Below are 12,217 nucleotides of genomic sequence, written 5' to 3'. Positions count from 1 at the left end.
TTCCTTTGGCTCCCCTCTGACCCCAGGTCTTAAGATTCTGCTTGAATGCAGCTCCCCAGGCCAAGGTCCAGAATCCCAGCAACATATGGCAATGTGAGCTGACAGCTTCTCACTGGCCCCTTCCCTTTAGCTCCATCTCAGCCCCAAATCCCTGGTTGCCATCCATCAACCCCTTTACCTGCCATAAAAAAACCCACTGGGCTGTCATTTAAACTTATTTCTACAATTTGCTTCCTGGGTCTCAGGCAACCAGCTCCATCTGTGGATGGCTCTGTGCAGTTTCTGTCTGGTCTCCATCCACCGCTGGTTTCCTGAGAGCTCATATGGAGCTGCCTTTTGGATTTCCTCCTTGCAGCCAAGTGCAGCCCCAGGTGATTCTGGAGCACGAACCTGTATGATAAAAGCGTGGTGTCTCCATGGCATCCTTCATCTAGGTTAGCCAAGCATTTTGCAGACGTGAGGTAACATGGAACCAAACCCTGGTAACACTTTCTAAACTCCAGGGGATGAGCGCCATTTATTAGTTGTTCATCGAATCACAGAATTAAGAACTTAAAAGGCAATTTTGAGATCCTGGGGTCTAACGCTCTCATGATGCACATCAGCTCAGAGAGGTGAAGTAACTTGGCCAAGGTTACAGAGCAAGTTTGTAGAGGAGCTGGGCCTATAAACCAGGTTTCCTGAAGCTCAGTGGAAAGGCAGAGTCCAGTTAATGCACCAGGTAATAAACAATATACATGACCTCCCAGGAAGCTAACATTCTTACAGCAGCAGCAAGACAGTCCTTATCTAAGAAGTGAGCGGTCTGGAGAGGCTAGGTGGGAAACCGGCCCAATGAATCTGTCTCCTTACGTTTAACAGCTACTTGTTGTGTTATTTTTATCCGTTTGCTTTAACTTTAGACCCGGTTCCTATTTCACATTTAAGACTACAGGCCTTTGGGTGAGGAAAAGGAAGTCAGGAAGAAGATTCTTTTCGTTTGTATTCTGCAAACCTTTCCAGACTTTTTTTTTTTTTTTTCCTTTATAACATTTCCTTTCCAGGGCCCCCAAAGCTTCTCAAATCTCCTGCATTTCCAATCCCCTGTTCAGCCCTCACTGTAATTATCTTGGGAAAATTTAAATTCCTTATCGTGGCTTTGTGACAATACTGGCTCAGGATAAGCACATTCTGAGGTCTTGTCAAATTGCCCTCAGTAGGTTCACTTAATAGGAATTACCGTTAGATTTTTCTTTAAGTGTGATAATGGTATTGTGACGCTGTTAAAGAAAGAGCCCTTATCTTGTTGAGATACAGACTGAAATATTTATGGATTACGTGATATGAGGTCTAGGATTTGCTTCAAAATACTCTTGTGGGGAGAGGTCAAGAAAAACACACTCCCTTAATACACTGTTCTCCACTGCCTTTCTCTCGCAAGTTGGTTTTTTGCTGCATCTGCCCCTCCCCCAATCTATGAATCTGTTTATCTCATATCTGGGGATGGGATTTGCCTCCTGGGGGTCGCAGCAGAGAAGAGAATATATAGGTGCTGGAGCCAAAGAGGCTTAGATTCAAATCCCAGCCCCACCCTGATGAGCACAGGGATCAAGGACAAGGCATTTAAGTGTCTGTCTTAGTTCTAGTTTTTCCATCTGCAAAGTGGAGATAATACATTGACAACAAAGAGCCTACTTTTCTAATTTGTTCTTTTCCTCCACTTTTTCCAATTCTGCCTCCACCTGCCCTGAAAATGTGTCTTCTCTCCAGGAACCCCCCTTGGTGCTTAGCGGTTCCTCCCACCACCCCTACTGCCTCCTCTGTGCTGGCTCCCCGCACCCCCAGCCCAGATGGAGCTCCAGACTGGATCCAAGAGCCTGTTACCCACTTCCTCCTGGAGGCGCCTTGCGTCCGGAAAAACTCAACATTTGTAAATTGGAACTCATTGCTCTTCCTCCCAATCTGCCCCCCAAAGCATCCGATCAGCCCTCAAGGCCCCCAGCCCCTCCCCCCCTCCCCTTCCCTCATCCCGTCTACCTCAGGCCCGTGGTCCCATCTTCCAGAGAGCCCTCTCAAATCTACCTCAGGTGCCCCACCCACCTCCTCGGTGGGCCTTGGCTCAGGCCCTCAGGCCCGCAGACCTGGCCAGCTCTAAAAGCTTCCTACCCGGGCTCCTTCCCCGGGGCCTCTCTGCTTTCAGTCCCCCATCCAGGCTGCTGGCAAGATGCTCCTTCCAAAACCACCACTCTTGGGCTTGAAGGCCTCCCATGGGCTCTCTCCGCTGAGAAGAGAAAAGGCCCAAATTCCTTAGCAAGGTATTTGACACCCTGCACAGCTTGGCCTCCACTTATGGTTCCAGAATCGTCCTCTGCATTCCCTGCAGAGGAAGCACTAGGCCTGGGTTTCTCAGACTGCCATCTCTCACCTCTGCACCATAATCATCTGGGGCCTTGGTGGAAAATGCAGAACCCTGGGCCCTACCCCAGACAACTGCATCGGGGGGTCTAGGCCCAAAGCACACAAAAGCTGAGCATCCTCACTCTAGCCACAGCAAGCTGCTTGCCTGGATCGTGCCTCCAGGCCTCTGTTCATGCTGTATCAACGCTTCCCGTCTCTCCGAGGCCTAGCCTAAATGTCAGCTCCTCTGCAAAGCCTCTCCTCCTCCCCAGCAGAGTGAATTCCCCACCCACTCTGCTCCTATAGCACCAGGCACACACCTCTATTGTAGACCGTGTGTATCACACTGTATGTAATTATGTGTTTGCTGCCTGCCTGCCTTCCCAGCTAGAATGAAATCTCCACCAAAGCAAGTCCCCAGAATGCCTGGAGCCCCCGACACAGTGAATGGCACCCAGCAGGCACTTGATAAATATTAATTAACTTAAATTGTATCTTACCATTTCTTGGCTCCTGGATCTCAAACATAATGCTTAGCTCCCGGCAAGGTTTTACTACAATGATGTCTGATGGATGAATTATCAAAGGAAAGATGAGAGCCTGAAATGAATGATGAAATATGTAAATAAACTAATGATGAATTTTCATTGTTGATTAGTATTCTGGAAAGCCTGTGTGTGCCTGAGACCATCTCTAACCTAAAGGACGTGTGAATCGGGTCCGATGTGAGCCCAGGACTTTTGGTTCCAGGTTCACTGCTGAAATCACCAAAGTTCTGATACTAATCAGAAATGTCACTGTCACCATGATGAGTGCCATGTGAAAAGTACAGGGCCATCTCCCATCACAACTTCCCTGGCATCAGCCATAGGAAATCCTCACTTATCACACTTATCATTCCACCTCACAGGGTCCACAGAGAGCCTACTGATACTGCTCAAAGGAAATCTGATATCTGTCACAAGGAGCTGGCAGAAATCAGCCGTCAGATGCTGAGTCTGGAAAATTCCCTGGAGGTCCAGTGGTTAGGACTCTGCACTTTCACTGCCGAGGACCCGGGTTCGATCCCTGGTCGGGGAACTAAGATTCCCACAAGCCACACAGCATGGTCCCAAAAAATGCTGAGGCTGGGGTAGCCGGTAGCACTGCTGGAGCGAGGGCAGTAAGGCTTGTCTGGAGGGAGACGGGTGCCGCTTCTAGCCCTGGCTTCCCCATTTACTGTCTGTGTGAGGTTGGACAATTTACCCAATGGCTCCAAGCCCAATGGCTTCTTCCACCATAAAATGAGATCACTTTATGCTCCTAACCCTTAAGGTTATTGAAGATCATGTATGTTACATGACTAGCACATGGTAAGCATCAAGAGATGATACTCCTATGCTGCTGTGACCCAGGACAACTAGATTCCTGTAAACGATTGGGTGGCGCTGAGTGGGGCTGACCCAGAGGCTGGAATGACAGGACTTAGGAAGCCAAGTCTCCGCCATCCGTTAGGGATGGATTCCCAGGTTAGAGGAGAATTCCAGCTCCAAGGGTGATGCTGAGTGTGGATACAGATCTTCCTTCTGCTCTGTAGCCTGGATGTTCAGAGAAAAAATGATGCAGGATGAGGGAAGGCCAGGAGGATATGGCCAGATGGGGAGCTTTGGCCCCAGAGGGAAACCCCAGCAATTCTGCTTCCAGTCTGGAGTAAGGGCTCTTTGGCCAGGTTTGCTGCATCCATGGCTAATGGAGCTCCCTTAACTGCACTGTAACCACAGAGGGGAAGTGAAGCCATAACCCCGCCCCTGGCACTGGGCACCGATTTCAGATGGGAAACTGGAAACTAGAGTGCCAGGCGGGCCTTGGGTTTTTCCTATAGACACTCGACTTTCTCTCTCTGTGTCTGCAAGTCCTGTTGTCACTGAGATGCAACAACTCAGACTCCAAGTGAGAAGGGGCCTCCCAAAAGATGTCTTCGTCCTCACCCGGCCACGTTCTTGCCTGATGAGCCAGGCCTTAGGGAGGCTCCAAGGGCTGCGTTTTCTCCTTTGGGCTTCCTCCTGGGGATCCTGGGGCAGGGGCTGGGCTTGGGGATCACACAGCCTCTCCTAACTGGAAACACAGGTGAGAACCCAGGGCAGGAACTGGGCAGAGAAAGATGGGGAGCCTGGGTGGCTGAGGAGAGGATGGCCTGGTGGATGTAATTGACCTGGACCCCTCGGTGCTCCTAGGCTTTCAAAACGGACAAAGCCCTGGCTTTGGGGCCTCTGGCTTTCTTCGCAAAGCCCGACACGGCCAATGACTAGGGAAGAGCGACATCTCCTGGTTGCCTGCGGCCATGGCCCTCCTCCCTGGTTGGAGAACCCCAGGGCGTTCCGAGACCATCTTAGGTGCCCGATGCCTTTAGAATCCTGGAACAAAAGGGAATTTGGCCTCTGATTCAGTCATCTAGGGTGGAGCCTAAGATTCTGCATTTCTAACAAGCTGCTGATACCCCTGGTCTAGGGACGGCACTTTGATTAGAAAGTTTTATATATGTCAACTATATCTCAATAAAGCTGGAAGAAATTAAAAGCTTTGGGGGGTTCAGTTACGAATCAGATCTGGTCCCAGACATCCCAAGGGTCTCAGAGAAGGAGTTGCTTTACCACATAAAAAATCTGTGAATCACAAGGCAAGACCAGTAGGGAATGCTTCTTGCAGAGGCGGGATCCAAAGGGTGCTTTGAAGGGTGGTCACATAGATCTTCACCAAGGAGAGCTTGCCTGAAGGATCAGCTGGGAACAGCCTTCCTGTGCCTCATGCCTGGCACCTGCACTGTGTCTACCAACCCAGAAAACCAACCTGACTCACAGCCATAATAACTGATTTGGGGCAGGCCCCAAGATTCCAAGCAAGGTGACTGTTTAAAATACTCATGCGAGTAACATTTCTGAGCAACCCAGAGTCACTTAACTGATTTGCTAAGTATAATCGACTTTACCTCTTAAAAAGAACTCTTCCAATGACCTTCCCAAATGCAGACTTTTCCAGAAAGAGATGAACTTCTAATGGTGATTGGATCACCCTCCAATCACAGGCCCTTCTGCTTGGGTAGGACGTGAAGTAGGAGAAAGGACCCCACTGGCCCTGTTTCACAGAAGGGGAAACTGAGGCTCAGGGAAGTCGCGTCACGTTGCCTCAGGCCACCCAGCAAGGCCAACCACTAGCCCCTCACTCTGACACAGCATCATGAGCACTCCTGTGCCATCTGCTGCCGCTGACTCCATAAAAACAGTCCCAGAAGGCGCGGAGTGGGGGGCAGGGGGCGTCAAGGGAATCTGGGAGTCTGGGGTCCAGGCCTTCAGTCCCTGCACGGTGGCCTCGGGCTGGGAACGCTGCCATCATCCAGGGAGGGCAATGAAAGCAGCTTTTACAAAGCAGGGTCTGAGGCCCTCGGACAGGCCCCCTTTGTCGACTTCCTCTGTCCTCCCCACCCCCAAGCCCCTCGCCTTCAGCATCACCCTCTTTGAATGGCTGGCTCCAGCACACTGCAAATTTGCAACACAAATGCACGGCTTGTCTCTCAGTGGAGCCTCACTGCCCCAGCCTTTTGGAGCCTTTTAAAGCCAGCCTTTCTCTGGGGCGCTTTCTTTCCACAGCTCAAGCCCCCAACCCTTACACACAGGCCCGATCTCGCTAATTAACGCTGGATGAAAACCCGTCCTGGGAAGAGAGCCGGGTGGTGAGCGAGCTGTTCCCACCCCTCTCGGAGGATGAGGACGGAACTGGTGGAGGGGGCTGGGCTCTCAGTCTCAAGGCTCGTCCTGGCTTCCTCCCTTCAGCCTCTTCCTTGATGGGTTTAAGAATTTACAGCAAGTTAAGCTCATCACCCAGGATGGCTCCCAGCTCTCCCTTTCTGGCTTTCAGAGCTCAGCTCTGATCATAAGAACTACAGTAACAGCTGACACTGGCCAAGTGTACCAGACACTTTACAAGCATATTTCTGATCCTCACAACAACCTGGGGAGGCAGGTATTATGGTGCCCATTGTACAGATGTGGTAACTGAGGCTCAGAGCAATTAAACACTTAGTGTGTCCCTCTCTAGGTCTACCTGCCTGAGGAGATGGTGGCACAACTGGATAAACTTATGAAAACTCATTGAACCGTAGACTTCAAACAGATGACTTTTATGATGTGTGAATTGTACTTCAATAAAACCATTAAAGTTCTTTAAAAAAAAAAAAGTAGGAAAATAAGAATTGGTGGACCATGAAACATTAGCTTGTTGTGGAGCACTGAATTTGCAAGTCAGAAATCTTTGAGTCCTGGCTCTACCGCTGCCCAGCTGTGTGACTGTGGGAAAGTGGGCAGCCTCTTTGTGCCTGTTTCCTCATTTATAACAACAACAACGACAGCAGCAGTAAGAGCTAATTTATGAGACTTACTCTATTCCAGGTCTGTACCTTATCCACTGTCACATTTAATCCTCACCCAACAGCCTCATGAGCTTCACTCCCACTTTACAGATTAGGAAGCTGAGATCAAGCATGAAGTCTTTAGCTCAATCTCTGGCGCAGAGCTTCAGCTGGGGTTGAATTCTGAGTCCCATGGTTTCTTCAGCCAATTCTGTGTGTCCTATATCTGTCCCCTGGCCTTGTGTCCATTCTGGGCGCCCAGCTCTCTGTGGTCCCCACCTTGTGCTGGCTGAGATAACCCCACACCTTCTGACCCATTGCCCTGGGGGCTCCCAACTCCTCCATCTACCACCTGCTGCTGTGACCTGTCAGACTATTCTTAGTCCCTGGAGATCTGGCCTGACCTGACCACTTTGTGTCCGGGCCTTCAGGGCGACATGACACTCAGTCCCTGCTTCTCTGGGGAACAACCCATGTTTACCAAGAACATGGCTCAGTGCAAGCTAAGAAACTGGATCACAAATGTCACTGCTAGGAGGTTCCTTCAGACATTACTGGTTCTAAATGTGAACCGTAGAGTTGCCCAGGGGCAGGCAAAGACAGTCTCCAGTCTCCATTCTTCGACCAGAGCAGCCCCGTTTAAAAAAATCTGTTTTATATACTGCACTTTCATAGAAGATTTCCGAAGAAAATCCATGTTCAAACTCTTTTAAAAGTTTGAAAGCTACTGTTCTCTGCTGTTTCGCTGGGGGTGCAAGTGGGAATTGATGGTATAGAAGCTGAGGCTTGGAGGGTAGAAGTAGCTTGCTGAGGGTCACCGAGGTCGTGATGGACAGGCATAGGAGGGACAGCAGGTGTCTGGACTCTTACCTTAGGGCTATTTCCACTCCTCGACAACAGCCGTATGGGAAACCAGAGCTTCTGCCTCGCGCACTTTCATGCCGTTCTTGAAGATTCTTTAGCTATAGGCTAGAGAAATCTGGAAACACCGCTGTCCCAAGATTTTCGTCTCTTCCCTCTCACTTCACACACCTCTGAGGCAACTATCTACGTCTGGCTGCTCCGACACGCGACTATGGGTGCCCCCCGGGCTAGCTGCCTACACCAGTCTGTGACCACAGTGGGTTAAGTCAAATAGAGGAAAATCCTGATAATTGGATAAGGGAAACCGCAAACAACTCTCCTCACTAAGGGGAGAAAAACACAAAACACTTAGTCTGTAAAGTTGACTGCCCTGAAGTGAAATAAAGTTGCACACGGACAAAACAAGATTATATGAACTTTTAAAAGGCTCATTTATCTCAGAGAGTAAATGAACCCTTGGTGTTTCACTGTAAGGAGTACTCCAATTATTAGAGGAGCAGTATTAGACTCTCTGTTCCTCTTGGAATAATATAACTTTCCGCTCTGTCTGTTCTATCAAAGATAAAGGGAATGTTCATTACAAGCCTTAATTTGCAAGGGGCAAAACCTCTTTCCCCTATTAGGGTTCGTCAGTGTGATGCTAAAAATGATCCTTTGGTGGACTTGTGAGTAATTGATTCTCTGACGCTGACAACGCTGGGGAAAATGAAGGTATAAATGATGGGAGCGCCACGCAGCCGCTGGAGCAAACGCCGAGCGCGGGGGCCCGTGGAGCCGGAGCAACGTCTCAGAGCAGAGGGAGACCCACCACCTCGGAGGTGAGAGGGGGTGGCCCCGGGGGCTGGGCTGGATGGGGGTGCGAAAGTTGAGAGCAACTCAGAGACACCACATCCAAGAGGCCACTGCCATCCTCTTTGCCCGTGGACTGGTGAGTACATTTTAGGCCCCTCGCTAGGGGCTCTGGAATATGCTTTTGACGGTGGGTGTCATTTTGAGGTTATCTCGAATGCGTGGACCTCAGTCCCTGGAGAGGTGGCAGCAGACACGTGCCAGGTGTCTGTCTGGGGCAGATGAGGTCTCAGTGCAGTGCTCCTTCGAGGGTGTACAGGTGGGCTTCTGGGGCAAGACATCACCTGGCTAGATTCTCCTGTCAAGCACGGGATTCTGCCATGGACCAGAAAGGAACCAAGTGGCTGTGCAAATCAATACCGCGTACCGATCGCTCAGAACCGATTCAGCATAATTGCCTGGAAATTGATAACGTTTTGCTTTCTTGCTCAATTGCAGCCGCGCTCCTTACTCTAGGTTTTAGACACAATTATCTACCCTTGGAGCACTCCATTACCCCCACGCTCGTCTCTCGACCCGGGCTTTAATGGTCCTGAAGTACTTGTAACTTTTACCATAAACCATCTCAAACCCTTTCTGGAAGGAGATGGGGTGTCACTCTTTTGAATGACCATTCAAGATGCTTCCTCATGAAAAACTTAGATCTCCTTCGACTCGGAACCCTATCGGTGAAACAGTTTATAAACTGAATCAGGACGCCAATGCTTTGGGGTTCTTAAATTACACAGCAGAATATTTAAGAAAGGTAAAAGATTTTTTTCCAGGAGCTCAAACATGGCCTTGCTAATTTGGCACTTGAGACCTGACCTCTGCTGTTAGCTGAAGGTTCATCTGCAGAATTCCTTTAGCAATCCTGGCATGAAGTCTGGCAAGAAGTGTCAACTGATGTAATCAAATGCCCATTTATCCTGAGTCCAGACGACCTCAAATATATCTCATCACAGAATTAGTTTGTAAGCACTGCGCAGAGCTAACTGATACTCATCATGATAGATGATAAACCCTAAAATGCCTTTGGAGCCATCAAGGGGGTGTCAGTGGTGCTCTCAGACTCATGCTCGATTTAATTCAGTGAATTCTAGCTCCTTAGACTGGCCAGGTGGAAGATGCCTGCCAACAGCTATTTTAGTCCTAGTGACACAACCTCTATTCTCATCATACCAGAAACTGGATAATTCTTGTTGCTTTCCCTCTTTGTCTAATGGGATTTTGCCACTCCATGGATTAGGTTCTCATACCCCAGAGGTTACAGTGGTGGCTTGACCCATCCCTGGGGCAAGCTGTTTATGGCAAATCTTGTGCCTCTTGGTTGACCAGATTATGCAGTTGCCCAGTCTCCTTCTGCATGACCACGGGTTACTGGATTTACTATGACTTGCCCCCCAAAGTCTGCCACTATCGGGTTATTTTCAACTCCCTAAAACCATCGGATGTGCACAGGGACACGCCAACCAAGCAGGTGTTCCTGTTTGTCCCCCTTGTTTCTTCCCCAGAGACCAGTAACAAAGAGCAAAAGCTTTCAGTCTTCTCAGAACTGTTTCCCATGTGCAGGTGATGAATTCTGAAGCACCCCATGAATAGGGAGTCTTGTGAATAAGGGCTTGTTTCTGAGAGGCTGCCGTGCGGATCAGGAGGCCCGTTCTGAAGTGCCCAGTCCGAAACTAATTTGATGGAGGACCATGGAGAAAGGCCCTTCTCCTCTCTGGGCTCATTTCCTTGGCTGTAAAATTGGAGGTCGTGATACCTGTTCCCGAGGGCGAGTGTGAGGGTGGGCTGTGCGGGCCGGCTGGGCACAGGGGCTGGGAATCACTTGTGCCAGCCCCGGGAGAAGGGGCAGCGGGTGGGGAGGCTGACGTGGAGCTTAGGCCAAAAACAGGGGTTAGGGCTTCGCTCTGGAGGGGGTGAGGTGTCACGGGCTTCGGAGGGGTGAGTGAGGTAACTGGGGGCCTGGATGTGCTCAGGTCATTACAAGATCAGCAGGAAAGAACACGAGAAATCCCAGGATGCAGCTGGGAGACAGAAGAACAGTGGTCATGTCAAGGAGACCCCTTTGCCTCCAAAGATCTCCTTACTTAGGAAACTCCAGCAGTGGACCAGGTCGGGAAAGGGGGGCCAGGTGTGATAGTGTGTGATGAGGACAGAAGACTGAAGATCCTTGGTCTGGGGGGTCAAGTTCTAAATCAGATGCAAAACGCACCTAAAGGGCTTGTCGTGTTGATGAAGGCGCAGAAGGCCTGGGAGGCACGGCAGGTGGATGTCAAAGGGGCAGCCCGTGGGGCCGACACCGCGGTCTCATCTTTTCTCTAGCCCCAATCCTTAGCAGAATAGTAAACGCTTAACAAGTATTTGCAGGATAAGGGGACTTGGACTTGGTGCAACGAGAAAAACTTCCTAAAAGGAAAAGCTGCCTGGAAATAAGACAGACTGGCTTAGAGTAGTGAGCTCCCTGTCACTCAGCAGCAGCAAGTGTTTGAGCTGAAACTGGAGGATTGTCTTTGGACGGGGAGGATGAAGGGGTGCACGTCAAAGAGGGGCTGATGATTGAGGCCTGGCTGGCTGCTCCCTCCAGCTCTGGAGGTGCAGGGGTCTCGGGCAGCATTGAGCAGTCCCCAAGGTGCTTCCTGGAGTCTCAGGGCATCCCTGGGTTAGTCGAGACCCCAGTGTCTGGGAGAAGAGGGGTGATGCCCTGAGAGGGCAAGTGAGCCCGGGAAAGGAAGTGGATTCCCTCAGGGCTAGCCCTGCCTGCCGGAAACCCCTCCTCAGAAGGACCAGCTGGACATGGAGTGATGCGGGGAGATGGTGGAACATGAGGGGTCCTGCCCTCCCAGGGGCTGGCTGAGCCTCCGGAGGGGTCTGTATCCCCATGGAGGGCACATCCTGCTGAGAGGGGGTGCCCCTGGGAGATGAGAAGACCCAGATCTGAGATGGCTGAGTTACTCCGAGGCCAGCCATTTCCACACCATGGTCTGACAGTAGGGGCACCGCCCCAGCCGAGGCAGCTCTCTCCCTGTAGACTGTTCTTCCCCTAATTGCCGAGCACGGTGTCAGCAGGCCCCAATGAAGAACAATTACGTGATCTATGAGATGATTCTGCCTCACAGGCTCCCCAAGCTCCCTGGCCTCTTCCAGGGCAAAATCTAAGCATCTGGAGCAAGATGTATAGCCTTCCTCCCTTTCCTCCGACTCCTCACAAAATCAGGACAGCCTGCTCCCTGAGCATTAGGTCGTCGGAGCAGAGGTGTGTGGAGAATTGCCCACGTGCCAAGCGCTCACTTCAGGTGCCTCATCTCACCTCATACTCACAAGGACCCTATGCAGTAGGTGTAGTTATTGACTCCATTTTATGGATAGAGAAACTGAGGTCCAGAAAGGAGAAGCCACTAGTCCTGGATGCACAGCTACTGACGGCAGAGCCCAGATGTGAACTCAGATTTGTCTGACTCAGAGCCTGAGCTGTTAGCCCTGTTCAATACCGTCAGTGCCACACTGGGCTGGTGGGTGACTTAGGTGACTAGGGGAAGGTGCTTGCTCCTCCCCTGTTCCTTGCTGAGGCCTGAATCCCATGTATAAGGCCTTACAAGGAGGGGCAGTTTCACCATTGTCATTCATTTTATGTTCAACCCTGTGAGGTCAGCAGAGTAGCCTTATCATGCCCATTTTACAGATGGAAAAAATGAGGTCAGAGCTTGTGACTATCAGAGGCAGAACTTGAACCCGGGTGTGTCTGGGTTCCTTTTCCTACCCAAC

This window comes from Tursiops truncatus, chromosome 15 (genome assembly GCF_011762595.2).
Source record: "Tursiops truncatus isolate mTurTru1 chromosome 15, mTurTru1.mat.Y, whole genome shotgun sequence".
In the NCBI taxonomy this organism is placed as follows: domain Eukaryota; kingdom Metazoa; phylum Chordata; class Mammalia; order Artiodactyla; family Delphinidae; genus Tursiops; species Tursiops truncatus.
Note: the sequence above shows the minus strand (reverse complement) of the source record.